The sequence below is a fragment of the Diadema setosum genome, chromosome 10, assembly GCF_964275005.1.
Source record: "Diadema setosum chromosome 10, eeDiaSeto1, whole genome shotgun sequence".
NCBI classification, from domain to species: domain Eukaryota; kingdom Metazoa; phylum Echinodermata; class Echinoidea; order Diadematoida; family Diadematidae; genus Diadema; species Diadema setosum.
Window position 1 is genome coordinate 27,881,768 of NC_092694.1, and position 8,385 is coordinate 27,890,152.

Here is an 8,385-nt window from a genome sequence, read left to right on the forward strand (position 1 = left end):
AACATGCTCTTCACTAGAAATCCACGTCTGGCGACTTTTTGTTGGTTTTGTCACACACACACACACACATATGTATTTACATATATATATATATATATATTATATATATATACACATATGTACATATATATATATATATATATACTATATTATATATATATATATATATATATATATATATATATATATATATTATATATATATATATATATATATATATATATATATATATATATATATATATATATATTTTTTTTTTTTTTTTTTTTTTTTGAAGCAAGGAAGGGAAAACTGACCAGAAACAATTGTAATAATAGATAGCGAAAACTTTGAGCAAAGAAAATGGGTTTTCATCGGGATTCGAACCCGAGACCTCCGGATTACTAGACCGGTGCTCTACCGACTGAGCTATTGAAAGCCCTAGATCGGTGTTCGTCCCAAACCCTTAACTGTCTTTGCTCGTGTGGTCAGAAGCTATAGTGTGTGTTTATGTCAGGTTAATGTGTGTGTGTGTGGCACACATACACACACTATAGCTTCTGACCACACGAGCAAAGAGAGTTAAGGGTTTGGGACGAACACCGATCTAGGGCTTTCAATAGCTCAGTCGGTAGAGCACCGGTCTAGTAATCCGGAGGTCTCGGGTTCGAATCCCGATGAAAACCCATTTTCTTTGCTCAAAGTTTTCGCTATATATATATATATATACATATATATGAAGAGTTTGTTTGCAAAAACCGATAAGTCCATATTTGTCAAATGGAGATATTTGCGATTAAAGGTCAAGAAAAATAAAGGGAATAATAAGAAAATTTTTGCTTCTTTTGACCATAACTTCAAAAATATACCTTTATATGTAGTGACCAATGTATCATTTAAAAGGTATTATTTTGTACTTTATGACAGAGACCGTACTTCAAAATCTTCAAAAATGGACTTATCGGTTTTTGCAAACAAACTCTTCATATATATATATATATATATATATATATATACAATATTTTGTGACCGTGCATCACAAAAAACAAAAACAAAAAAGTCGCACCCCCTGATTTTACGTGAGGACTCAAAAAAGGTGACATGGGTCAACTGAGTCAATCTTGAGTTTTTCATACTTTCTGAATGAGCTTTCCTTTTTAGTTTGGAATCATAACATGAACGGGAAAGTGTGTTTTTGTTTTCAGCAGTTTTTCTTTTTTTTCTACAACTTTTTTTTTTTTTTAAGAATAGAATGATAAGGTATGTTTTTAGTCCCCTTATCATTTCCTGAAACCCTTTGCACACTCTTCATTATCAAGTCTAATAACTTTTGAAGAGATAATGCTACCACTTCAAAAGTTGGCAGTAATCATGGACAGGATGTGGTAATAGAGCATGTGCAATTTCAACTTAATCTGATAATCCTTTCACTGCTGCTGCTCCTGTTACCTCCTGTTTACCTCCTGTGTTTTGTCCCTTTCATCACACAGCTATTACGGCGTGGTAAAGATTAAGCGCTTGATTAGACTCTGTACTTCAGAGCCTCTTTTCTCAGTTAATACTTTTCCAGACTGTGTGTTTTCGTTCCAGTATTAAGGTTAGAGGAGTCCATCTGAAATAAGTTATACATCATTTTAAAGCTTAGAGTCTGCTCTTTCGGGAGAATATGCCCTTAGCTAAAAATCCATGTTTTGCGACTTTTAGTTGGTTTTGTGAAGCAGAGTCAGATATGATATATGTATGTATGTGACCCTGCATCACAAAATCAACAAAAAGTCGCCAGACATGGATTTTTAGTTAAGGACAGATTCTGAAAGAGCAGACTCTAAGCTTTAAAATGATGTATGACTAAAATTAAATGGACTCCCTTTACTATACCTAAATACTGGAAAGAAAGCACACACTTGTGACTCTGGAAAAGCGTGAACTGAGAAAAGAGGCTCTGAAGTACAGGGTCTATTCATGCGCTTAATCCTCCACCAAGCCGTGCTAGCTGTGCGATGAAAGGGACAAAATACAGGCTGTCAACCATCGATATCAAAAACAATGAAGGGATTATCAGACTAAGCTGGAATTGAGCATGGTCTATTAACATATGAAGGGGTCGGTGCAATATAGTGCTAACCCACACTTTTGTAAAAATTGAGTTACATGCATTTACATAATCCTTATCCTTCACTCTAACCTCCGTTAAGATATCATATTTGAATTCGACCAATAAGATGGTAAAAAATTCATGCATTCATGTTTTATTAATGTACAATGTATGGACTTTCCAAACATTCAACAGCGATTATCTCAAAATGACTATTGTGTGGGTTAGCACTATATTGCACCGACCCCTTCATATTCTGTCTATGATTGATGCTAACTTTCAAAGCAGTAGCGTCGCCCTTTCAAAAGTTATTGGACTTGAAAGTGAAGAGTGTGCAAAGGATTTCAAGAAAGGAAAAGGGGCCTCTAATACATACCTCATCATTCTACTCTCCCTCAAAAAGAGGTAGTAGAAAAACTGCGGGAAACACACTTTCCCATTCGTGTTATGATCTTAAACTAACGAAAAATATAGAAGAAAGACAGCTCTTTCAGGAAATATGAAAAACTCAAGATTGACTTGGTTGACCATTGACCACCACATTCTTATAAGCAAACTTAAATTTAATGGTATTCGTGGAGTTCCTTTAGACTGGTTCAAAAGCTATCTGCAAAACCGAATGCAGTTTGTGGTTGTCAATGGGACCAAATCGCTTTCCACCCAAATTGATTGTGGAGTGCCTCAAGGCTCAGTGTTAGGCCCACTATTATTCCTTATCTATATCAATGATACCATCAGTGCTGCATCATTGTTTATTTACTCACTGTTTGCTGATGATACAAGTCTTCTGTCCTCCCACAAGGATGTGTGCAGTTTAATATCTTCAGCAAATGATTAACTTAATAAACTTTATCATTGGTTTTGTTGTAATGAATTGTCACTTAATCTTCAGAAGACACAATGTATTATTTTCAGAACAAGGAATAAGAGGATACCTTTAAACACCCCTTCTCTCATTATTGGTGGACATCAGGTAGCTATTAGCGAAAATGTATTATTCCTTGGTATTACTATCAATGAATTTCTGTCATGGAAGCAACACATTTTAAATGTATGTTCCAAAGCTTCTCGGGGTGTTGGTGTGATGCATAAGCTAAAATTTATTGTTCCTAAAAGTGTTTTGACTACACTGTATAATAGCATCATAATGCCTCACTTGATGTGTTGTAATGTTGCTTGGGGTAATACTTATAACAGCCATCTTCATAAATTGTTTATTGTACAAAAAAGAGCTATCAGGCTAATAACAAGCTCACACTTTACTAGGCCAAGTGCCCCCCAGTTCTTACAGCTGCGTTGTTTACCTCTAAACGAGTTAGTGTCTTTTAACTCGTTGGCATTCATGTACAAGCTTCACATGTCCAGTTCTCCCTCCTTATTTTTGGATTTGTTTGTCAAAAACTCACTTGTTCATTCCCATAATACACGTCAGAAAAACCTTCTGCATCTACCTTATGTATCTACCAGTATTGCCCTAAATTCGTTTTATGTGTCTTGCATAAAAGAATGGAACGTGTTACCATCAGATGTTAAAGATAGTATCACTTTTTCCAGATTAAAAGTGTTGACTCGGAAGTATTTGCTTCATCGATATTCTCAGTCTCATTGATGCTGCTCCTTTTGAATTCTAGATACATGACTTCATCTCATCGCTTTCCATTTGAGTAACATAGTCTAAATGCCAATTATGTTTTGCTTTAAAATTCCATAGGTAGTGTGTGTGTGTGTGTGTGTGTGTGTGCACTTAGAATCCATCCATGTATGTTAAAGCCACTGTATAATTTTGGTTTATGGTAAAAATTAGAAACTCCTTTTGAAAGGGTCCTTACCTGTGGAGAAGTGAGGGCTCTGAGACCATACCACAAAGTTAAAAAAAAATATTGCTCCCTCTTGTGGTCATATATCACTAACCGATAAAATAATTTTTTAAATTGACTCGAGGGGGGGGGGGGCAATAAATTTGGTGTCAATTTTTTTGGTCTCTTGGGTGTGGTTGCTGCGCTTCTTGAGGGATTGCGCTTCTTGAGGGATTCCACTAAAATCAGTCTGTGGCTTTAATATGTTTATATATATTTGTGAGTTGTTATATCACATGTCTTAACTTGCTTTCAGGGGTCTTATTATACAAGCTTGCTTTTCTAAGACCCCTCCACTTTACATCTACATTTGTATAATGCATCTACATGCATTGTCAATTTATATTCAAATATTCTGCAAATTGTTTTAAACGCATATATTGAACAATGTATTCCTTGTTACATATTATTGTTTTTATGTAAATTTTTGTATTGTGGAAACTTTGAATAAAACTTGAAACTTGAAACTTGACCAATTTCACCTGTTTTGAGTCCTCACGTAAAACCAAGGGGTGCCACTTTGTGTTTGTTTTGTGATGCACGGTCATATATATATATATATATATATATATATAAAACAAACTTGATTTATATCATAGTCTGTGGCCAACCAAGTGGAATTAGTTGTTATGGCATACCAAGAGATAAGGTTTAATTTAATGCAATAACTAACGTGCAAAAAAACTTTTTGTTCAGTGCTTGCTAAAAACATGTCCAAACGTCGAAGAGACTGTTTTGTCAGTACCTGCGTATATATGCACGAACTGCAAACCCCCGCAGAATCGATACACGTCACCGGAACACGGCACCCCGCACGAATTCTCGTTTTCGCCGTCACAGAGCAAGGAGGAGCCACACTGACACTCTGAGCCGTTGCGCAAACCTGCGTAGTAGTATCCTTGCTCCAAGCACCACACAGAGCACACAGGCACCGTCATATTATAAGACTCGCGTCGGAATAGTACTGGCATCAAACAATGTTGAAGGAAGCATCCTCGGTATGAAGAAACTGCGAAAGCATAATGCATTGAGAAGAAGACCATTGATGAAATTTAGCACCAAATATTTGGAATAAAATGTTCGTCCTATAGAACGTGTTATTCTTCTTTACTACAATTCTGTTGTTGTTGCTATTATTCGTGCAGTGTTATATGAAGTGGAAGGGCGACATCGATTTACGCGTAAAATCCCTGCTCCACAAGTTACTAGTGGTCTCCATCCTGCTATAATTTGAGGCATGGACACTGATGTCAGAGACAAAGAGGAGAACCCAGGCATTTGAGACCGAATGCATGAGAAGACTGCTCTGCATTTCCTACAGTTATACCATAATAGTCCAGGCTAGGCTACATTGAAAGTGCACTTAACCTTGCCCCTGGGATATACAATGTTTATTGATAGTTTCTTATCAATACGAAGCTGCTGTCTCCAAATCTGATTGTGACCGTGCATCACAAACCGAACAAAAAGTCGCAAGCACTGATTTTGTGTGGGGACTGAAAATAGATGAAATGGGTCAACCTAACCAATCTTGACTTTTCAATATTTTCTGAAAGAGCAAAGTGTTCTTTTGCATTATGCTACATTCTGGGACATAAAGGGAACAGGAAAGTGTGTTTTTAGCAGTTTATCTCGAACGTTTTTGTTTAGAATAGTGTGATATGGTGTGTCTTTAGCGTCCCCTTTTCGTTTCTTAAAAACCCTGTACACACTATTCATTTTCAACTCATATTACTTTAGAAAGCACATTGCTACTGCTTTGAAAGTTGGCATTAATCATGGACAGAATGTGTTAATAAAGCATGCCTAATTTCAAGTTAATCTGATAATCCCTTCATTGGTGTTGTTACTCCGGTGGTTTACATCCTGATTTTTGTCCTATTCTTCGAACAGCTGGCACGCCTTGGTATTGGCAAAGATTAAGAGCTTGAATAGACGCTGTGCTTCAGAGCTTCGTTTCTCAGTTCACACTTCTCCTATGAGTGTGTGCTTTCTTTCCACCAATATTTAGATTTGTTAGGACAGTCAATTTGATTTGAATTATTCTTCATTTTGAAGATTAAAGTCTGCTCTTTTAGAATATGCTCTTAACTAAAAATCAATATCTGCGACTTTTTGTTGGTTTTGTGACGCATGGTCACATATAAGCCTACAAAAAAAAATGTTTGCTTATTTGTTTCCTTCTTTCTTTCTTTTTTTCCTTTTTTTTGGGCTAGTAGCAATCAATAGATTAACATTGCACATGTATTTTTTTTTGTATATTTCCATGCATAGATTTGGCCACTCGCATTGTACATGAGTATATCATGAGTGGCGGCCATTTTGAATTGAAAATGAGTTTATTAAGGACTAAATGTACTTACTTGAAATGAAAATTCTCTTGTATGCAGATGGAATTACTCAAGGATCAAAACCTTCAACAGTTTGATGGAATAATTGTGACCCTGCACCACAAAACCAACAAAAAGTCGCCAGACATGGATTTTTAGTTAAAGGCAAATTCTAAAAGAGCAGACTATGACAAAGCTGTTCGTGCCTGCTTTAAAAATTTCGTTCTGGCGCACGGTTTTGGATTCGGCATTCCTAATCCGAATATCAAGCGCGAAGAGGTCTTTGCCGAGTTTGAGCTGCTATATGCACAGCTAGCAAATCACAAGCCTCTCACCAAAGAAAGCGCAGAGGCTCTCAAGGCCCGACTAGCAAATCTTGCACATATGTATTGTGATATGCCTACCGATATTTCGGATTTTCACATGCAGCGCGAATGTCTGATTGCGGTGCGTGGTCTCCGGACCAATTCAGACATTCACATCAGCAAACCTGATAAAGGCACCGGTGTGGTCATCTTGAATCGCAACGACTACACAACCAAAATGCATGATATCTTGGATGATGCTTCTAAATTCTGCAAGATTGGGGATGCACCTGAGCATGACCGCACGGCATTGTTGGAGCGGAAGCTGGCGAGACGTTTGTTAGAGCTCCATAAAAGTGGCGAATTGTCCGAAGAAACATACAGTCGAATTAGGCCCGTTGGGTCGCAGCGTCCGAGAATGTATGGATTGCCGAAAACACACAAAAGCAACGTACCGTTACGTCCCATCCTTTCTATGACTAATTCGGCGCAGCATGAATTGGCTAAATGGCTTACTGAATTGTTGCAGCCCGCCCTCTGTGAAGTTTCGGACTTCACAATAAAGGATTCATTCACCTCTGCTGAATGCATGCGTGATTGTACGGTTGACAGTGACAATATAACCATGTGTTCTTTTGACATCACTAGCCTCTTCACTAATGTCCCACTCAACGAAGCGATTGATATCTGCGCATTTCTGCTTTTCCATAGTGGCGGTGAGCCCCCTTCTCTCTCTGAATCTGCTTTCAGAGAATTGATGCTGTGGGCCACATGCAACGTGGAATTTAGTTTTGATGATGTCATGTACGCGCAGACTGATGGCGTTGCTATGGGTTCGCCGTTGGGCCCAATACTTGCGAACATCTTTGTAGGCTATCACGAAAAGCGTGTGTTCGCTGATGTGAGTCCTAAATGTGCCCCGTTAATGTACTATCGCTATGTTGATGATACTTTTGCACTGTTTCACAACCGCACGGCGTGTGAGAATTTTCTTGCACATCTCAACGCGCTCCACCCGTCTCTCAAATACACCATAGAGATCGAATGTGATGGTGCACTTCCGTTTCTAGATGTACTAGTAGAAAAGTCGGCGAATGGCTTCACTACCTCCGTTTATCGGAAACCTACATTTACAGGTCAGTACACGCGCTGGGACTCTTTTAGTCCCACTCGGTAAAAAACCGGTCTTATCGGTATTCTCGTGGATAGAGCACAGAGAATCTGCTCTCCGTGCAAGCTCGCTACGGAGATTGATCAAGTTAAGGATATCTTGCGCGAAAATGGCTATCCCGATCGTGTGATTGATTACCATGTCTCACGCAAACTGCACAGGCCCACAGAGACACCGGTCTTTGGACCTAAGAGATGCCCTATCTATCTCAAACTTCCTTGGCGAGGGAAGGCTTCCCAAAAGTTTGAGAAACAAATCAAGCAAGCGGTATCCAGCACTTTCCCTTGTGTTGAGGCGCGCGTGGTATTTACCACACACAGAATGATCTCGTCTGTCCGAAAGGATGTGCTCCCTATTACGCAATGTAGCAATGTTATTTACGAGTACAAGTGCCGATGTGAAGCTCGGTACATAGGGCGTACAACCCAACGGTTAGCAGATCGCATGAACCAACATGTGCCCGCCTCCATCCGGAATACTAGTAGCAAAACCAACGTGCGTTCCCTACCTTCGCGCGCATGCAGACGGCCTAGTGTGCGTACGACGGTGGATGGTGGCAATTCGGCCATTGCTCACCACTTGATGAACAACCAAGAGTGCGCCGAACAATACTGTCCATCTTGGTTTAAGGTTCTCAGCCGAGCGAGAA

General features: G+C 38.8%; 1 non-coding gene across 1 annotated transcript; it reads right to left on the bottom strand.

The window, feature by feature from the left end:
• Nucleotides 1–345: 345 nt before the first annotated feature.
• Trnat-agu (transfer RNA threonine (anticodon AGU)) lies at nt 346–419 on the bottom strand. The gene has a single exon. It is a non-coding gene; the product is annotated as a tRNA-Thr (tRNA).
• Nucleotides 420–8,385: the final 7,966 nt, after the last annotated feature.